The sequence below is a fragment of the Culex quinquefasciatus genome, chromosome 2, assembly GCF_015732765.1.
Source record: "Culex quinquefasciatus strain JHB chromosome 2, VPISU_Cqui_1.0_pri_paternal, whole genome shotgun sequence".
Lineage (NCBI taxonomy): Eukaryota > Metazoa > Arthropoda > Insecta > Diptera > Culicidae > Culex > Culex quinquefasciatus.
In genome coordinates, this window is record NC_051862.1 from 161,889,755 (window position 1) to 161,911,950 (window position 22,196).

Consider the following 22,196-nt stretch of genomic DNA (forward strand, 5'->3'; position numbering starts at 1 on the left):
CTTTTTAGCTTAGCTTAGCTTTGCTTTTTAAGCATTGTTTTATTACAGTTGTGCCACTGTCAATATAATTCAAGACATTAATGAATCTATAAAACAAAACTTTGTGTTGTTCCAAAAAAGTGAAAAAAATTAAAATAGTTATATTTAATAAAAAATAGAATAGAAATCTCAATAAAATTTATCAGTCGAAAAAATTAAATAAGAAATGGGATTTTTGCTCCCTAATTTTTTTTTTTTTTGAAGTTTGCATTTGGCTTAAACAAACAAACACAAATATTTTTTTTGTAGAACAATGATATTCAGGGTTGTTACGGACGGCGCGGATCGCGCGGATGGCGCGTTTCGCGCGGATAGCGCGGATCTGGCGCGGATTTGCTGGCTAATTTTGCTCAGGCGCGGATTTCGCGCGGATGGCAATTTTGATAAATAAATTAATTGAGAGAGATAGAATTTCTTTCAAGTTATTAAGAAAAATATTGTCAGGAATTACGATAATTTGTTTTTTCCTTTGAGTGCAAGAATTTCATATTTTTATTAATTGAATTTTCTTCTGAAAATGTTTGTTTGTATTTTCTTAGTACGAAACGTGGAAAAATGAAGATGAAGATTATGTAGAAATTATTTTTATATGTTTCTTGTCATTTCTTAACATCTCCGGCTCTGAATATTTCATTTCTTTTAAGTTTTGAGTAATGGTTTTGAACCTTATTTATTTTTAATTTTATACTGAATTTATTAAATTTTTAACGTTGTAAATCAAATATTACAAACTTTTCCCGAAGATATAGAAATTAGAATGTGTAACAAAAACTATTTTTGGGGCTTGTTCTGGTGGGCGCCAAATATGAGCTTGATTGAACGTAACAGAAGCTGACCTCCACTTTAAAATTTTAGATGGAATTTAATCGTAGAAATATTTTTTTCAAGATTTTAACATTCTTGGCGAAAATAAAAGATCAGAACATTCAAAGCTTCTGAAATTCAAACAATCGAAACTTTTTTGTTTTAATACTTTTAGGCCGTTGCAATTATTTTTTGAAGTTTATGTCCCTCAACTCTGACCAAAGTCGAGGGAGGCAAAAAAATGGGAAATTAAAATTGAATTTACGAGCCACGATTTGAACATTTGAATGAAAAAGTGTTTAAAAATGCATTATACACCTGTCCAGTTGTTTTGCAATCATTAGTTTCCAAAATACCTAAGTATTGACAAACATGCAGAAAATGCGTTTTAGATTGTTTTTAGTTGCTTTGACTTTTATTTTCATTAAAATTTTGAAGTTCTTTCGATTTTAACAAAAAAAAATCAAAATACATATTAATTTTTGTTCGAAATTTCTAAAATTTCAATTTAAAAAATCTGAAATTTCTAAATTCAAAATTTTAGAAATCTGAAACTCAAAATACCAAAAATTTGAAGATTAAAAAAATCAAAATTAAAAAGTTGAAATTTAAAAACAAAAAAATAACAAATTCAAAACAATATAGAAAACAACAAAAAAAAAATCTAATTTTAGTATTCTTAAGCTTTTAATTAAATTCTTAAATTCTTGAATGCCACAATTTTTGAAGTCATTTTTTCTGTTAGAGATTTTGAAATGATGAGAAGACAATATTTTAAATATCGGAAATTAAATTTCTTTCGTAGTGAAATTTTAGCGAGGATTCTGGATTGAAAACTGTATAAAAGTTCGTAGATTTTGAATTTTAGACTATCGAAATTTAAAATTTTATCTACTTATAATTTTAGATTTGGATTTATTTTTGAGCTTATATTTTTGAAGTTAAATTTTTAAGTTTTTAAATATTGTATTTTCTATTTTGAAGATTTTTTCATGACCTTTGCTTCTACCGTCTCTTTAGGTATTTTTAAAAATGGATTTATTGTTTTCATTCTTTTGGAGCTTTTAAACATAAACCGAGTTTTTTTTTATCAAATACTTTCTGTATTAGTTTTTCCTCATTAAAAAATAAAATTTCTTTAATGTTGATCGCGATATTTTTTTATATGGCGCGGATTTCGCGCGGTTTCGGAATTTAGGTCGGCGCGGATTTGGCGCGGATTTTTTTTCGACTCTCCCGTAACAACCCTGGATATTCAAAATGATTTGGATTTGCATGGAATCATTTGGGTACTAGAGAAAAAATTATATTAATTAAAAAATGGAAATAGGAAAAGTTTTGTACCCAATATCATTGCGATATTTGAAAGACATCAATATTGAACAGATAATCACCACTTTCTGCTTTTGACATGGAATAACCCCAACTTGAACCACATCGACCGGCAGTAAACAGCACAAACAAAAATTAAAAAAAACAAAACAACACAAAACAAAAGAAGAAGCTCCCGTACAAAAAACCGTATGTAAATACGCGAAAGAAAAGTTTTGTTTTTCTGCTCGTCGTCGTCGTCTCGCCATAAACGTGTGCTGCTGCTGCTGCTCCTAAAGCGTTTTGCGTTGTGTAGTTTTAGTTTAGTATGTGCTCTAAATATCGCGCCTCCTAGCCTCCACGTGGCTCAAACTGTGCATTGTGGGGCTCGCTCATCTCCACAACCAGCAGCGCAGTATTTCGTCGAAATGGTGGAAAAAGGGCTTTGGTGAAATAGTGAAATTAGTTTTGTGTACTTTACTGGCTGGTGAATAGAGTGAAAAACGGAAAAAAATATCGAGGAAAAACTCTTAATGGCCAGAACCTGAGCTAGTGCTAGTTGTGGAGATCTCCGTCTGAAGCAACAACCTCATCGAGAAAAAAAAAGCTATAATTTTGCATATTGTTTCAATCTCGAAGACCCGAGTTTCGTCCACCGTTGTGGGGCTAGTTGCTGGCGAAAGTCAATATGGTTCGGGTTGAAACTGAACGAAAAAAAACTTCAGTCAGAGCTTGCAAGCTGGCAAGGTTTTCTCTAATTTTGGCCAGGCGCATAATTACAGAACGTTTTGTGCAATTATTTGAATCGAAAGAGAAATGAAAATCGAAACACGATCGGCGAACGAAAAAAAAAACCAAGAAAAAGCTACGTAAAAATAACTGTGTGTGACAGGTGGTTGTGAAGTATTTTCCCTCTCTCGCTCTTTTCTATCTTTCTTATGTTTTATTTGCTAATGCAAGTTGATTGATTTGGCTTGGAGCTAGTCAACCTTGAAAATGAATGGAAACTTTGATCAAATGGATTTACTAAGCTGGTGGTCTTGCGTTAGCTTATTCAGACTGGCTTCGAAAATTCAACTGTTTGAAATCTTGATTTGCTGAGAACTAAAAACTGTAATCCAGTTAAACGTCACCTAATAACCTACACTAGTCGTGCTTTTATTGCGAAATCAGCTTTTTTTATCAACTTCGCTTTACTCAGTTATCTTATACCCACAGTTATTAAATATCCAAGTCTCAGCAAATTATTTGTATTTTTGAGAATAAAAAAATGTTTTTGCAATTCCGCTTTAAACTTTGAAATGACGAAAAGAAACGATCAAAGATAACAGTTCTGAAAAATACTTCGAGTGCTGAAAAGTTCATCTTTTCAGCCCTTGTATCGAATAGTTATTCTTTGTGATACTGTTTTGAAGTTTGACACTTATTTTGACGGAAAATAACAAGCAGGAACACAAACAATTCACTGAAAAAATCCAATTCAAATTGTGTTTCCCGGAAATGCAAATAACAAAAATGTTGTAAACAAAGCAAAACTTGATTTTTTCAGCAGTTGTCGTATTTATCCATCTTGGTTAACCTCGTTGGATAAATGAACGATGACAATGAAAAAGATTAATTTTCTGAGTATTCATTGAGCGGAAAAAGATAACAAACTTACAAGCAAAATGAAAAAAAAACGTTGTTAAATTAAAACTTCATCCACTATAGCTCAAAAGTTTGTCTTTCTGCCTCTAAGGCTGGTACAAATATTTTTTTTACAATTCCGTCGTGAAACTATTTACTTTTCCTGTCATTTTTGAACGACGAAATAGCCTACTTTTCTGTACCAAAAATAACCGAATCGAATAGCCACACTTTTCAAAATAAATGCTGAAAAGTTCTACTTTTCAGCAATGAAATGGGTGCTGAAAAGTTGAACTTTTCAGCACTTGTTTCGAAAAGTAACACTTTTCAAATTTTTTTTTTAGATTTAAACGATTTATTGACAAAATACATGAAAATTTGACTTAAAATTTCACTCAACGGGTGTTTTTCGGAATTGCAAAAAATGTTGTATGGAACTCGTTGCGAAACTTGATTTTTTCAGCACTCTTCGTATTTTTCCAACTCGGTGAACCTTGTTGGATAAATGTACGACTCGTACCGAAAAAATTCTCTTTTTGCCATTTTTTTTGCATAAACTACTATTAAAAGTTTTTGTCATCCGTAAAAAAAAAGATTCTAAAAACTTCAAAATTTCAATGCAAATTTACGTGCAATCAGTTGGCATCAATTTAAAATGCATTCTCCCGCGTTAAGGATAATGTTTAGCATGTTTGGGTTTAGTTTTAAAAATATTTTTTGTACAATACCGCAATTTTTTTCGCATTTTTTTTTTGTTTTCGTAAAATATTTTTTTTGAAATCTTATAATTACAAAACATTCGAACAAGAGTAAAATGCATTTTATAACTTTTTTTGCAGTTAAATGTTGAAGATATGGCTTGTCATTAAATTTGTTTTATTTTTTTATTTTTTTATTTCTATTCAAAAACTTGTTTTGAATGTTTTTTATTGTGAGAAAAAGTGCGTGAGCAATTCCCTGAGAAAACCGGAAATCGTATCCAGCCATTTTGCATCACTCGAAATCACTGAAAAGTTTTGATATAGTTTTAAAAACATTCCATAATTAAATGGTTTACTTATTTTCGAAAATCAGTATCTTAGGAAAGGATTTCTTTGTGTCTTCAGCAAAGTTTAAGGAATACCTATCCATTTTTTTATATTGACTCATTCGCAAAAAAGTTAAGATTCCTAAACAGGATATAATATTTCGAAAAAAAAACACTAATTTTAAAAAATATCGAAAATTCACTGCATTTCCAATTAATCGTAGGTAAAGGTAATCAAAATGATTTGCAACCGAAAAAAAAAATCAAAAAATATGTAACGATTTAATGTCAATTTCAATTAAAATTTTATCTTTTATTCTGATAAATGGTTTCAAAAGCTAGTCTTTTCTGAAACTATTTTTCCGGTTAGGATTGCAAAGAATTGAAATTGAAATAAAAATTAATAAATTTTCTCACTATTTTTTTTAATTTACTGAATAATTTGACCTTCGCGCCTTTTTAGTGAGGGAAAAAAAATATCGGGGACTCACTTATAAATTTGAATTTTAAACTTTAAAATCAAAAAATCTCATAGAAGTTGCGTGTTTTTTTTTTCTTTCGGTGAATTCTTTTCAGAAAGCCTGTCAGCAATTGCATTTCGCTGTAAACAGCAAAAAATATGTGAATTTTCTCGACATGGAAAAAATGAGTCACATGAGCAGTTCTCTACGGAATCGGTATTTTTTCTTTAATTTTAATTTTTGTATTTTTTAATCCGGTTGAAACATTTTTGGTGCCTTCGGTATGCCCAAAGAAGCCATTTTGCATCATTAGTTCGTTCATATAATTTTTCATACAAATTTGACAGCTGTCCGTACAAAAATGATATGTGAAAATTCAAAAATCTGTATCTTTTGAAGGAATTTTTTGATCGATTTGGTGTCTTCGGCAAAGTTGTAGGTATGGATATGGACTACACTGAAAACAAAAATGATACACGTTAAAAAAAATGGTGATTTTTAATTTCACTTTTTGTCTTTAAAACTTGATTTGCAAAAAAAAAACACTATTTTTTATTTTTTGATATGTCCAACTTGCCAACTTTTCAGAAATTTCCAGAATGACAAAAAATCTTTTACCGAGTTATGATTTTTTGAATCAATACAGATTTTTTTTTTAAATCGAAATATTGGTCGCAAAAATTTTTCAACTTCATTTTTCGATGTAAAATTGAATTTGCAATCAAAAATTACTGCAGTGAATTTTGATAAAGTGCACCGTTTTTAAGTTAATGGCATTTTTAGTTTACTTTTTTGAAAATAATCGCAGTTTTTTTTTTTTTAATTAGTGCCTATGTTTGCCCATCTCTGAAAAAAAATATATTTTTGAAAAGCTGAGAAAATTCTCTCTATTTTGCTTTATTGAACTTTGTTGATACGACCCTTAGTTGCTGAGATATTAACATGGAAAATTGATGTTTTCTAAGTCTCACCCAAACAATCCACCATTTTTTAATGTCGATATCTCAGCAACTAATGGTCCGATTTACAATGTTTAACTATAAAACATTCGTGAAATTTTCCGATCTTTTCGAAAAAAAAATTTCTTAAAAATTTAAAATCAAGACTAACATTTTAAAAGGGTGTAATATTGAATGTTTTACCCTTTTTTTCAGAGGTGGGCATACATGGGCACTAATTTAAAAAAAATAAAAACTGCGACTATTTTCAAAAAAGTTAACTAAAAATGCCAATAACCTGAAAACGGTGCACTTTATCAAAATTCACAAAAGAAATTTTTGACTGCAAATTCGATTTTACATCGAAAAATGAAGTTAAAAAATTTTTGCGACCTATATTTAGATTTTTTGAGAAAATGTGTATTGATTCAAAAAATCATAACCCGGTCAAAGATTTTTTGCCCATTCTGGAAATTTCTGAAAAGTTGGCATCTGATGTCCTCTAAAACATATCAGAAAAAAAATTAAATATAATGTTTTTTTTTGCAAATCAAGTTTTAAGCAGCATGAGCATGAGCATGAGAGATCACCCATGGTTGCCCCTCCGTTGCTGAACAGAACCGTAATATCCTTTCAGCCCTACTGATCATAGGCTTCGACGATCAAATGGTGTTTCCCTTATCAACAGCATGTATGAATGCGCCGAAAAGATAAAACACCATGATTGCTAAAGCTAGATCAATTGCGAATAGGTAACAGTCATTGGCCACCAACGGCGCCCGCCATGTCAGTTTGTAGACCTCGAGTTTAAGGGACGGGAATGTTAGTTAGCGCAGGTTGCTACTAGGGCAGCTGATTTACTCTGTGCTTACACCCCACGAGCGCCAGGAACCTGAAAAGTTGTTAGTAGGATAGGGTATTTGGTCAGGATTCATCATAGAAGATGATGATGCGACCCAAAATCAAAGTGTTTTTGAAAGGTTTAAGGTATTATTCTCAAGGCAAGCAATCGGATGCTGCGGATGAGACATTTCCCGTTTATCTGTTGTTAAATTTTGAATGAAGTTGTTTTATCTTAGACAGCCGGCTGTGGAAAGATAAAACCAAAACGATATGTAATTAAAGGGTAAAATATTAATCTCAGTATGTTAATTTGGAGCGGTTTACATACTTGATTATTAAATTAAACGTATGACGTACGATCGGGATAGTCTGCGACTCTATAGAAATAGCGTGAATAATCACGTTGAGATAATACTTATCACCTTGCCTTACGAGCTGCGATGCTAAGGAAAAGTCTAGTCACGTGTACTAAAAATTCACACTACAAAACGAAACAAAATCTATTGATATCGCGACATCGTGGAAACAAAATTAACAAAATCAATGACCGGTCTTGAATCAAAAACGCGTCGTTGACGCAATTTCTAAAAATGAGCGAATTTTAACTGCAAAATACCCTAAATTTTACAAAAAACCGTCATGAAACGAGCTCGCCCGAAATTAACTATTCATTTCAAATGTACCGCTTTCCTGTAAAATCGCCCGCGCATCGTATCAAGAACAATAACAAAAAAAATCAAACGCGACGGCCGCGACGCAAATCGGCAGAGAGCACAGAACCGGGTGTCAAATCAGAAGACTCCATTAAATACAACGAGGTAAACAAACGAACCGACAGCGACGAAAATCAAACGCGACGGACACGACGCGAACCGACTGACCCTACGGCGATACATATTTATATTTAAAAAAACATTATAAACGCGGATACACACTCTCTCTCTCTCTCTCTCTCTCTCTCTCTCTCTCTCTCCCACGCGCACACACACACACGCACACGACATGAAACGAACTCACCCGAAGATCTTTTCACAAGTGCTTGTTTCGCCATCATTCACAACATTGTGGCAAGTAAACCCTACCCTCAGACCACATTTTTGACTTAGTCAAAACTCCAACTAACGATCAACATGCTCTTCTTTTTTAAACATCATTCATTCTCAAAAAACACTTATGTTTTCACTCAGACTATTTGATCCCGATATGTCACACACTTTTTATGTAAAATCACTACCATTTCTTTTCTGTTTCCATTTTTTTTTGCAAATCAAATCAAGTTTTAGTGACAAAAAGTGAAATTAAAAATCACCAAAATATTTTTTACCCTGTATCATTTTTTTTTCAGTGTAGTCTATATCCATACCTACAACTTTGCCGAAGACACCAAATCGATCAAAAATTCCTTCAAAAGATACAGATTTTTGAATTTTCACATATAATTTTTATATGGACAGCTGCCAAATTTGGAAAATTATATGAACGAACTAATGATGCAAAATGGCTTCTTTGGGCATACCGAAGGCACCAAAAAAGTTACACTCGGATTAAAAAATACAAAAAAATATCGAATGACCGAAATCAGAGTGAACCGCTCAAATTTCAATCAAACTGTATTTTAATTTATTTGTTTAATGACGTGCAAAAGTGTTACATCATAAATGATGTAACATTCGGAAATAGTTTTTTGTGTGTAGGCCTTCGTCTCCTCGGTCTTCTAAGCGGGAAGGTATGGCTCGGGGAGAGGTTGAGATTTGAACCAGCGACCTCTAGATGATTATAAAAATCAAAATGATAGTTAAAAATCAATTGAGTTCCAGACGTACACCTGTGTAGAATTCAAATTTGACTCAGAATAAAAAATCGTAACTTTACGTAACTCTTCTGATCTTAATTCACATCTTGTTAACCGTTACCTAATTCTTCAATTCCATTTTAGATTGACCCAATTTCCAAACCCATAAAACACCACTCGCGCACCTATTAACCTGTATCAATGGCATAATAACTCAGCTCTAAATTAGGGTCAAACCCTTTTCTAGTTCGAGAGGTACCCCCGAGTCAAAACTCGCCCGTCATGATGGCTTCCCATCAAAATATATCTTCAGATTGCATTTTCGAATGCAACTCCGCTGTCCAAACTGGCACAGAAAAAAAAAATCCGCGTCCGATTTTCGACCATCAGATATAATTTTTACTACCGTCCGAGGCCCATTAAATGAATATTTATAACTCCACATTAACTTGATAACATTGCCTTGAGCGTCGATTGCGTAGGGGTTCATCCCTCCCTCAGACGCCGTTTATTGGCCCCGCCGGGGAGGGGTGGGGGAAAAGCGCGTATTTGTCGAAAGAGAAAAGACCGCGCCGGCTCATACCGAATTTGTAACCTACTTTCTCTCAATCGCCGTCGAGCTTTTTCAAAGTTTGAAGCGCGAAACAAACTTCAAAAAATGTCTGCGTGGAAGACCTTGGCGGGGGCTTTTTTTTTCGTGAGTGCATGACGACCTGCGCAAGATCAACGACTTTTGATTTCCAACGATTGGGCTTGGCGAGAGTTATTCGTGCAGTGGGGAAATGCTACCTGTGTGCAAGGCGCTGCTGAACAGGTGTAGATGAACTTTGCGAGGAGAGTTTGATTAGCGGGAAGCTGCACCGATGGGAAGAGATTTTCGGTAGGCATGCGCTCTTACTTAACGCAAGTTGATGCAGAGAGTTTGATTTGGGTAGATTTAGGTACACCCAGTTAGATGTACGATGGCTTAAGTTGATTTACAGTTCAAAATATCTGTCAAACTTGTTTGAGAGTACCCAACTCTGAGCGATTAGAAGCCCAAAGTATTCGCAAAGGTCACCGACGTTTTCTCTAGTAGAAGACTGAACAAAAAAATCTCCAAACAGCTATGCGGTCACCAAGTCATTAACACAAACTCTATGTCGTCATACTATCGTACCATATTCAGCGATATTGGTAGAAGGTTCGGCTGTTCAGCGGCCGCTGTTGAGACATTCTATGCGCGCGGTCCCCTAGATAGAGGTAGAGGCCGTTGGCCACCTGACTCCCGGCGACACCACCACCACTAGGTCATTATGGAGACCGCCACAGTAGGTTCGATGCAGCTATCGCGCAGAATGTCGTCACCGCGCGGCTCAAGACTTGGTGTCTAGCGAGTGAAGTGAGAGTGCCATCGATCTGTGAACCTGCAATAGCTGCATGGATGGATGGACGGATCGATGATATAATCTTGCGCGGCGAGAGTCATTTCGAGGGTTGACGCGAGGCACTTTGATTTTTTGCGCAAATCTGATCGAACGAGAAGGTATTGGTACCTTGCAGATATTTGGCATGGTATCGATTGAACTAGTTCTATCGACGGGTTTTTAGTTGTCCAAAATAGCTTGGAGCAGTTTTGTAGTTTTTGGTACACAAATCTAAAATCCCCGGAAAAAATCTACGTAAAGAGCAGGACATCCAAATCCCCAAACTACAGGCAACGTTTTGCTTCATCGATTCATTGATAAATCCTTCAGACAGCTGGGGCTTTCGCGAAGCGTTTGGTTACGACGTTGGCCGTCAACATTAGAATGCACCTTGCGAAACACCGGCAGAAATTCCAACGGCTCCGCTGTCCTCCTTTTTGGCAAGCTTACAGAAGAGCAGCAAAAAAAGAAGCTCTGTCGAGTTTCGTGCGCACACACGCAAATCGATGGTAATCATTAGCAACAATTTATTTCGAGCTGTTCGCAGTTGCTTTTTGCCAGATACTTGAAGAAATCCATCATTCCGACGACCGTTTGCCGAAGACCTTTCCACAACAGCAGCTCGACGCACTTCGATACGTTTGAAGAACTGCTGCATCCTTCTTGACCTTTTGCCAGGTCGTCGTTTTGTTTTTTTCTCTGCTGCTGTTGTGCAACCTTTGCCACACGTGTCAAGCAAATCGATAGTGTTGGCACTCAGGTTGCTGCAGCAGAACCGTTGCTATCATGCGCTTGGACAACGTCCAACCCGTGTGTGCCGAAATGTTGATCGAAAATTCAATCACGAAGCCTCGGCATCAACACACAATGGCCCCCCCAGACCGGTCACGAATGAAAACTTGAGTTCCACATTTCAGTTCAAGGTAAGCAACCTTGAACACTGGCTGCGACGACTGGCTGGTTGGTTGGAGCTGAGCTACAGTAGTAGTCCTGCTGGCTGCTTTTGAACTGCTGCTGCAAGAGTCAGTCTCAAGTAGCGGTTTGGTTGTTTGTTTGTTTTTTTGTGTGGTCTCTTCAACCGAAAGTAGCAAATAGTTTCTCTCTACCTCTCGGGTACCAGATTGGCTTTGATGGTGGTTTTGTGTGTTTGACGCTTTCCAAAAAAATATTATGATGCCAACTCAACAACAGCAGCAGCCAATATGCAATCTTCCGTGTGTACGATTTTGTGCGGAATTGCTGTTGAGAGTCGGTACACAATTGCCAATTGTGGCTTTGTACACTGGTTTTGTACCGATGAACTCACGATTCAATTGTTTGTTTGCAAACTTGTAGAGATGTTTGCTGATCGGAAAAGTCAATGATCCTGTAATAAACTAATCACTACGAAGACTCCAAAAATGTCTAAGCAAGTAATATGACTGTGTTGAATTCAATATGTATAGTTTTATTTTATTTTTAAACCTTTCATTAGCGCAGTGTTGCCCGTGAAATTGTATCATTTTCAGCTTTAGCTTTCATCATAAAGTTTCGAGAATACAAAACAGAATCGACGTTTTGTTCTATGAATCAGAAATAAAATTTTGAGATGGCTATACGCAAGTTTTAATGAATCATCACATGTTACAAACAGGAATTAGGGGAAGTTTAACCCTTTTAAGAGTTTTAACAAATTCTTTGTAGTTAATTATTTTCAAATGTTCATTAGTATTTAGAAAATAAATGTTATAAACAAAAAATAATTGCGAAGTTTTTTTCATTAGTTCTCTTTAAAAAATTAACTTTTGTTTGATGAAAAAATTAAAATGTGATAAAAAATGTGCTAAAAATTTAGAGTCATTTATTTAACGTTAGTTTGTACAATATTTATATTGTTTTTACTTTACCCAATAAAAAAAGTTGTATTTTTCTATAAATTAAATCGCTTATTTCTTAAAAATGTTAAAATAGACAGTAATAATGTTAAAATACACAGTATTTATGTTGAAATATACAGTATCTATATAAAAAAGTATTTACGTGGGTTTTATAGAACACTTAGATGTTTGGGTATCAAAAGATCGGAAATTGTATGCCCTTTCTGATGCCACATAGATTGAATTGTGAATAGTCGACCGGTTCGGATGCCGGCGGATTTTCCGACGACGTAATTCTGGGTCGGTAGGAAATTCCAACGATAAATCTATTCTATAGATACAAACACCCCCAAAACGGTGTTATACCCACTCCAAAATGCTTGTTTAGCAATTCTATGGTAGTATATTGACATTTAGTTAAATTAAAAGTTTGCAAAATTCAGTTTGAATAAGTTTTATATAGAATTTACAGAGTTATATGAACTTTTATACTAAGTAGTTAGTAAACTTTATATTCAATCCAAATTATTTTTTGAATCAGTCAAGGATGCCTATTTGGAGTTGGGAGACTGGATTTATGGTGATTTGTTAACAAATTACTTTATTCATGTTAATTTTTCGAATGGTGTACAAACTTTTTTTTGCACCTTTTTTTATTTGTGTTATAGTATTTGTTATATAACTTTTTATGGAAATCATATTTTCATGAGCTTTTTGTCGCAAAATGTTTGGCATGAGTTTCTGGACGAAATGTAGTACTAGGTTTTTGTCAACATTAAATTGTTTTGATGTTTCATCACAATATGTAAAAAGTGCTCAAGGGGTGTAAATACTTTGTTTACATATTGTTCATTAAGACGAGCCTTTACTCGTACACAGTGATATCATTGAAGTCGAACATGATAAAACTACAAACTAAACAACTTAAAATTAAATTAGAGTACATCAAATGGTCATTGTATAAACAAAGAGAAATAAATTAATCTAAAAACAAATGAAAATGAATTCAACAAGAAGAATTCAAGTGGGAAAATAAACTAGTCAAGAATCTGTTTCTATCAAGTGTTCCTCAAATACACAGGCGTGCGCCACGAACTACGAATGAATTCTTCAGATGATTTGTATGAAGATTTGGAAAACAGTACAGTAAAAATAAAGACAGATATGATTAGCAATTTTTGTTGGAGTCCTAAGAATTCAATCAAATGTTTTGAGTTGATGGGCATTTTTTATAGGAACAGTGATTTTTTATTTGTGACTTGACGCTTGTCAAATAAAAAACTTCTTAAAAATATGGAGCTAAACTTTTTTCAGTTCAATTCCATTATTCAAACATAAACAATACAAAATAATAATTCCATTAGATTTTTTTTATTTCAATTTTATTCTTTTTCTTTTACTCTTATCTTAATAATTATGAAACGATAAATTGTGCTAAGTGAAACAAAATCTAATTGAATTAGTATAGTTCATTTAGAGAGCGTTCTTTTATAACGTAACAAAAAAAATTAAACCACTCCCATTTCCTCGAGCAAAATTTCAATACAAATTTGTAATATTGAATGTTTGGCCCTTTTGAAATATAAGTCTTGATTTCAATTTTTTTTTTAAATATCGTTTTTGAAAAGATCGAAAAATTTCACGAATGTTTCATATTTTAACATCGTAAATCGGACCATTAGTTGCTGAGATATCGACGTTGGGTTAGACTTAGAAAACATCAATTTTCCTGTTTTAAAACTTTTGCATGGCAATATCTCAGCAACTAAGGGTCGTATCAACAAAGTTCATAAAAGTAAAATATAGAGAATTTTCTAAGCTTTTCAAAAAAAAAAAAATTTAAAGTGGGCAAACATGTGCACTAATTTGAAATAAAAAAAAAACTGCGGGAAATAGAGTTGAAAATTTTTGCGCTGGATATTTCGTTTTTTTATCTGTATTGATCAAAATATTCATAGCTCGGTCAAAGATTTTTTGCACAACCTGGAAATTTCGGCAAAGTTGGCATTTAATCTCCCCTAAAACATTTAAAAAAATTAAAAAAAATAAAAATAGTGTTTTTTTGCAAATCAAGTTTTAGTGAAAAAAAGTTAAATTAAAAATCACCCTTTTTTTACCGTGTTTCATTTTTTTCAGTGTAGTCCTTATCCTTACCTACAACTTTGCCGATAACACCAAATCGATCAAAAAATTTCTTCAAAAGATACAGATTTTTGAATTTTCATACATCATGTTTGTATGGACAGCTGCCAAATTTGTATGAAAAATTATATGGAGCAATTCTCTGAGATTTCGGTCATTCGATTTTTTTTGTATTTTTTAATCCGGCTGAAACTTTTTTGGTGCCTTCGGTATGCCCAAAGAAGCCATTTTGCATCATTAGTTCGTTCATATAATTTTCCAAATTTGGCAGCTGTCCAATGTCCATACAAAAATGATATGTGAAAATTCAAAAATCTGTATCTTTTGAAGGAATTTTTTGATCGATTTGGTGTCTTCGGCAAAGTTGTAGGTATGGATATGGACTACACTGAAAAAAAATGATACACGGTAAAAAAAATTTGGTGATTTTTAATTTAACTTTTTGTCACTAAAACTTGATTTGCAAAAAAACACTATTTTTTTATTATTTTTTGATATGTTTTAGAGGACATAAAATGCCATCTTTTCAGAAATTTCCAGGATGGGCAAAAAATCTTTGACCGAGTTATGATTTTTTGAACCAATACAGATTTTTAAAAAAAATCTAAATATCGGTCGCAAAAATTTTTCAACTTCATTTTTCGATGTAAAATTGAATTTGCAATCAAAAAGTACTTTAGTGAATTTTTGATAAAGTGCATCGTTTTCAAGTTATAGCCATTTTTAGGTAACTTTTTTTGAAAAAAGTCGCAGTTTTTCATTTTTTAAAATAAGTGCCCATGTTTGCCCGTTTTTGAAAAAAATATTTTTGAAAAGCTGAGAAAATTCTCTATGTTTTGCTTTTTCTGACTTTGTTGATACGACCCTTAGTTGCTGAGATATTGCCATGCAAATGTTAAAAAACAGGAAAATTGATGTTTTCTAAGTCTCACCCAAACAACCCACAATTTTCTAATGTCGATATCTCAGCAACTATAGGTCCGATTTACAATGTCAAAATATGAAACATTCGTGAAATTTTCCGAACTTTTTGAAAAAAGTATTTTCAAAAATTTAAAATCAAGACTAACATTTCTAATGGGCGTAATATTGAATGTTTGGCCCGTTTGAAATGTTAGTCTTGATTTTAAGATTCAAAAAATCATAACTCGGTCAAAGATTTTTTGCCCATCCTGGAAATTTCTGAAAAGATGGCATTTTATGTCCTCTAAAACATATATAAAAAAAAAAAATAAAAATAGTGTTTTTTTGCAAGTCAAGTTTTAGTGACAAAAAGTTAAATTAAAAATCACCAAATTTTTTTTACCGTGTATAATTTTTTTTCAGTGTAGTCAATATCCATACCTACAACTTTGTCGAAGACACCAAATCGATCGAAAAATTCCTTCAAAAGATACAGATTTTTGAATTTTTACATATCATTTTTGTATGGACAGCTGCCAAATTTGTATGGAAAATTATATGGACAAACTGATGATGCAAAATGGCTTCTTTGGGCATACCGAAGGCACCAAAAAAGTTTCAGCTTGATTAAAAAATACAAAAATTAAAATTAAAGAAAAAAGACCGATTCCGTAAAGAACTGCTCTATGGACAAATTTTTGTATAGATTATAAAATTCAAAATTTAAATTAAAAAAATAGACCGATTTCGTAGAAAATTGCTCAATTCAAAAGTTTTTTTTAAAAGGTCCAATAAACCAAATTTTTCAGTTTTTGCTTTTTGAGTGTTTTTGGAACTGTCTCGAGTCAGAGGTATAAAAACACCCAAAAACTTAAAATTTGATTTATTTTACCTTTAAAAAAAAAATCTACAAAATTGCAAAAGTTTTTTGTCAAAATTGAACTAAGATTTTTTTCTATACAAATAAAGGAAAAATGCCAAAATAGCCCACAAGGTTCAGTTGGCTTAGACCACTGCTCTAGCATTATACAACAAAAGATATAACGAATATAAATGATTTTCAAAAGTCAAAAAGGGTCCCAATATCATATGATCAAATAAAAATATTTTTTCCTGTTATTTTTATGTATTTTGGAAACATTAAATGTAAATGTGTACGACGATTTCAAGGAACTTGTTATCATTGAATTTCAACCTAGTTGACATTAGATTTATTTTATTTTGATACATAGTCCATGATTGCTGATATTTTACTTTATTTATATCCTTTACTAACACTGAAAAGCTAATATTCGTGGAAATGCCCATTTTGCTACGAAAACATATTTTAACTCAACCGTACGTTGACGCCCGAAACTCACTCAACTTCAAACGCAAAACAACTGCAAAAAAAACATTTATTTTCACATACTCACGCACACACATATACACACTCACCGACATGCCACAACACAACCTGTTAGCCTGTAAGTTTTTTTTATTCCATCCATTTATTTATGTTCTACTCCCCGACCTGGGGGGAGAGTCCATGATAATTCGCAAAACAGGTAGCTGCCGCTCGCCCCTTTTCGTTCCATGAGCGCGTGTAGCAGAGCGATGTAGAGTTATTCAAAATAGAACTTTTACGCGCAGCAAAACAAACTGCCGTCGAACCTGACTGACTGACTGACTGACTTTCCCGGTTGGGTGCGGTGGCGCAAACTTCAGCGGCAGGAGGGGGCCTCATTTCTCTCTTTGCACTGGCACACACTTCAGACGATCATTTTTCATTGTTATCCGAGCATTCGTTGGTGAAGGTTGTCTGAATCAACATGACTCGTCGCGTCCCGGCGCAAAACGCCGGCAATATTGCCCTACCTGCGGCTCAAGCAGGCAAAAAAGTGGGAATTTCCAAAAGAAAGGTTGAGGCCTCAACTGATGGCCAAAAACCGGGGATTTCCAAAAGGAAGGTGCTTTTGGAAGTGACATCGAACAGCAAAAAGACGAAAAAGAGCGACGGTACTGTACCGATGGATGAGGAGGAGGAGAACTCTTCGTCGCACGAGGAGCAGCTATTGAAGAACAACAAGTTTGCTGGACTGCCTGACGAGGACCAGGTAGCGGAAGCAAAGGAGAATGAAGTGAAACAGCGAAAGGAGAAACTGCCTCCTTTTTATGTGCGGCAATCAGCAGCAACGATCGACTTTCGAGCGGGGCTGGTTGAACTCATCAAGTCTGGGAAAGTCCTAGGCAACATTCGTCTGTGTCAGGACGGATTTAAGGTGCTGGTGCAATCCAGGCAGCACTATCAACTGGTCAAGGATTACTTGACCGAAAACGAGGCGGAGTACTTTACCCATGATGTCGCCATGGATAAGCCGTACAAAATCGTCGTCAGAGGTCTGTACGACATGCCAGTGGAGGAATTAGCTGCCGAGCTAAAAGTTTTGAAACTGGATGTGTTGGCCGTGCACAAAATGAGCCGACGCAACAAAGACATCAAGTACCGTGACCAGCTCTACCTGCTGCATTTGGCTAAGGGATCGACGACGCTTCCTGAGCTGAAGGCAATTCGAGCGGTTTTCAACATTATCGTGTCGTGGGAGCGATACCGACCAGTGCATCGTGACGTCACACAATGCTTCAACTGCCTGGGTTTCGGGCACGGAGGTAAGAACTGCCACCTGAAGCGTCGTTGCGCCAAATGTGGTACCGATGCGCACATCACATCCCAGTGCATCCAAGATTCGCTGGTGAAGTGCCTCAACTGCAACGGTGAGCACTCGTCAACCGACCGAAAGTGCCCCAAGAGAGCTGAGTTCGTGAAAATTCGGCAGCAAGCATCGACGAAGAATCAGCCTCAGCGTCGTAGAACTCCTCCAGCCCTGGTGGAGCAAAATTTTCCACCTCTTCAACCGCGACGCCAGGTCCCGAACTTGGCACCGTTGCCGTTGGATCCCAGGAAGAGAGCTGAGATGAATCATCCACGGCCGGGTTCCAGCCAGGAGCCGAGACCGCCACCACCGGGCTTCAGCCAGGAGCCAAGACCAACCCAAGAACCAGCAGTTGAGGAAAATGGTAATGATCTTTACACCTCAACCGAACTCCTCAATATTTTCAAACAGATGTCCGCTGCACTGCGTGGATGCAAAACCAAGACCCAGCAGATTGAAGTGCTGACCTCGTTCGTCATCCAGTATGGATCGTAGGTCCCTCAAGCTGCTGAATTGGAACGCTTGCTCCATTAGGAGGAAGAATTTAGAGCTGGTGGATTTTCTTCGCGAGAAGGAGATCGACGTAGCTGCCATCACGGAAACTCATCTGAAGCCCGGTGAAAAAGTTTATCTGCAAAACTACAAGATCGCGACGCAGCTCGATAGGACCACCTCTGGAGGAGGAGGTGTGCTTGTCGCTGTTCATCGTGATCTCAAGCCACGCCGGCTGCCACACTTTAAGCTGGACATCATCGAGGCCGTTGGAAAATTCCCACTTCGGTTGGCCCAGTACTCTTCATTGCTGCATACTGCCCACGTCAGGTGAATGCCAGAGATGGTTCAGCAGCAAAACTGAAGAGCGATATCCAGAAGCTGACACGGCGGAGCGCAAAGTACATCATCGCTGGTGACCTCAACGCGAAGCATGAAGTTTGGGGCAACAGCAGGAGGAATCGGAACGGAGTGATTCTGCACAACGATCTGCAAAACGGATACTACAACGTTGTGAGTCCGGATCGTCCAACGAGGGTGGCTCGGTCTGGGAATCACTCAATCATCGACTTCTTCATTACCAATATGGCTGAGAACGTGGCTCATCCTGAGGTGTTTGAAGAGTTGAGTTCTGATCACTATCCGGTGGTTGTGGAGGTTGGAGCTTCCGTTACTCCGCAGCGGCAACCAACCCGGAAAGATTACCACAACGTTGACTGGCAGCAGTTTCAGCAAGTGGTCGACAGCAACATCGACTATGATCAACACCCGGAAACTTCTGCCGATATTGATCGTTCGCTGGAGGTGATCCAGCAGGCTATCAACCAAGCAGAGGCTGCCAACGTTCGGGAGGTTCCTGTTAATTTTAAGGTAACTGATATTGACGTAGATACTAAACACTTGATTAGACTTAGGAATGTTTATAGGAGACAATATCAACGGACTGGGGACTATGACAAAAGATTTCAGTGAACAATTTGAACAAAATCATACAAGACCGACTTGACAATATCAGAAATCAAGAATTTTCAAAACATGTAAGCCAGCTTGGGAATTATTCAAAACCATTTTGGAAACTTTCAAAAGTTCTTAAAAACAAACCAAAGCCTATTCCTCCTCTTATTGTTGAGGATTCTCCTTTGATTACATCCGAGGAAAAGGCAAATGCACTTGGGCTTCATTTTGTTAGTTCACATAATCTTGGCGCTTCCATGACCAGCCGTAAAGAAACATCAGTTGCCAATAGTATTTCAACAATCAATGACTCTACCTTTGAATTTCCTGCAGATTCCCATGTTTCTGGTGAGGAAGTCAAAGTTGCAGTTAAACAAATGAAAAATATGAAAGCTCCAGGCTTTGATAACATTTTAATCTAGTGTTGAAAAAACAGAGTGATCAGTTCTTTCAACATCTAGCCAATATTTTCAATAAATGTTTGCAACTTGGTTACTTCCCCACCAATTGGAAACTGGGCAAAGTCATACCAATTTTGAAGCCTCAAAAAGATCCAACATCGCCAACAAGTTATCGTCCCATTAGTCTTTTGAGTAGTCTGTCCAAACTCTTTGAGAAGGTCATCTATTCAAGGCTTTTGGATTTTACCAATGATAATAATATAATTTTGAATGAGCAGTTTGGCTTCCGAAAGGGACATAATACTGCTCATCAGCTTACGAGAGTAACTAAAATCATCAAGCAGAACAAGCTTGAGTCTAAATCAACTGCTATGGCTTTGTTGGATGTTGAGAAGGCTTTTGACAATGTTTGGCATGATGGTTTGATACATAAACTGTATTTATACGGTTTTCCAATGTATCTTATCAAAATTATCCAGCACTATCTTTCGGAGAGATCGTTCAAGGTTTTTCTGAATGGGATTGCTTCTGGATTATTCAACATTGATGCTGGGGTTCCCCAAGGAAGTATTCTTGGCCCACTTCTGTACAATATTTTTACATCTGATTTGCCTACTCTTCCTGGTAATGGTGTGTTGTCACTTTTTGCTGATGACACTGCCGTTATTTATAAGGGTAAAATAACCAGATATTTAGTTGGCCGTCTTCAGAAGGGTCTTGACGTTCTTTCCGAATACTTTGGCGACTGGAAAATTCGCATAAATGCAGCCAAAACTCAAACCATCATTTTTCCACTTTCCAAATCGGCCAGATTTGTCCCAAAGGATGATGTTTTGATTAAAATGAATGATGTTTCGATACCCTGGTCAAAGGAAGTTGTCTATTTAGGTCTCATACTTGACTCGAAACTTTTGTTTCGGCAGCATGTAGATAAAATATTGAACAAGTGCAGCATTCTCATCAGGTGTTTGTATCCTTTAATTAACAGAAAATCAAAGCTATCTTTGAAAAATAAGTTAGCAGTTTACAAACAAATAATTTACCCCGTTATTGAGTATGCAGTACCTGTTTGGGAGTGTTGCGCTAGAACTCATAAATTGAAGCTCCAGCGTGTCCAAAACAAGGTACTCAAAATGGTTTTGAATGTTCCTGGCTGGACAAGATCAAGTGAGGTTCATGAATTAGCAGAAGTAAAATGTTGGATCAGAAGATTCAAGAAAAATGTTTGAAATTCAGGGAAAAATGTGCTATATCTGAATACCCCTTGATTCAAGGATTGGTTTAGTTTATGGTAAGATTAAGTTAGTTTTAGGTTAGGTTATGTTTTCTTAACATTTTTTTTTTCCTCATTGTACCTAGTGTTACAAAAATGATAAATCATATACTTTTAAAGTTATAAAAATGAACAGTGTTTAAATCACGAAAAGCAAACTAAAGCTGAAGAGCCACAGCTGACCACTTATTATGTAAACCAAATGTAATTATTATAAGAAAGATTCAATAAAGTATATTTAATTCAAAAAAAAAAAAAAAAAACACTTCAGACGAGCAGGGGGCATTTTCTCCCTCGGGCAGTATCTACTTCGAAATGCAGCAGGGGTTGACTGGGGGGTCAATTCACCTTGCAGTGTGTTTGGAAAATTGTTAATATCTGTGATTATGTTTTAAATTCTTGGCAAATTTTGTTTTCTTTAGATTAATTATCTAATTTTAAACTTTTTTTTTTAAACATTTTTTTATTCTAACTTTTCCTCTTGCAAAATAGTGAAGTCCCCCAACAGGTTGCAGCAATCGCTCACCGGCTTTCGGAGTCGGTTGCCGGTGGCAATCAGCTGAGGTGGACCAGATCGCTGTGTATGTGTGTGTATCAGTTTTGACAGGAAAGGCAAGGTGGAGACCTGGGGGAGAGGTAACGCGCCAAGTGCGCACATGCTGCCGATCATCGTGACCGGTTCGAATAGAGAGTGCTGAGAGCACAACCGTCTATAACCTGTTGCTACTTACTGTTTGTTTTAGTAGTATGTGAATTAGAGCTTGCAGTAACGAGCAGGAAGTTAAGTGCCTTTTGGAGAAAAAAAATGCTTTGTGTGCTTGCGAGGTTAATTGAGTTAAAATGCCTTGGTTAATATTTTTGGTATTTTATTAAAAGATTTTTTTTTTTGTTTTGGATGATTTTTTGTTAACTTGAAATAATTGTACCTAGATTACTCTATTCAATAGCTTATACACCAAAAACTGGCAGCGCTAGTCCGAGAGAATGATGGTCTCGAGTCGAGAGAATAGTGGTACCATTCACGGACGCAGAGAACACAGCTCGAGATGGGCGATAGAACTATTCTCTCGAGGTTCATTTGCAAAAAAAGTTCATCCGTCAAACAAAAAACCGAAAGTGTTGACAACGGGAATCGAACCAGAGACCTTTGACAAACCAATCCCATGATTTAGCTGCCTCGGCCACCACAGCTTGGTGACCAAGGAGAAGTCAGAAGTCGATGTATGACACTTGTT

At 35.8% G+C, this 22,196-nt stretch overlaps 1 protein-coding gene and 1 long non-coding RNA gene across 6 annotated transcripts in view; one reads left to right on the forward strand and one right to left on the reverse strand.

Annotated features, from left to right (window-relative positions):
- Positions 1-22,196, forward strand: part of LOC6039579 (germinal center kinase 1) — a 177,366-nt gene that overhangs the window by 71,914 nt on the left and 83,256 nt on the right. The gene's annotated exons all lie outside the window — the stretch shown is intronic.
- LOC119767960 lies at positions 16,397-16,856 on the reverse strand. Its single transcript, XR_005277817.1, has 2 exons — positions 16,586-16,856; positions 16,397-16,530 (listed from the first exon to the last, which is right to left on the reverse strand). It is a non-coding gene; the product is annotated as an uncharacterized LOC119767960 (long non-coding RNA).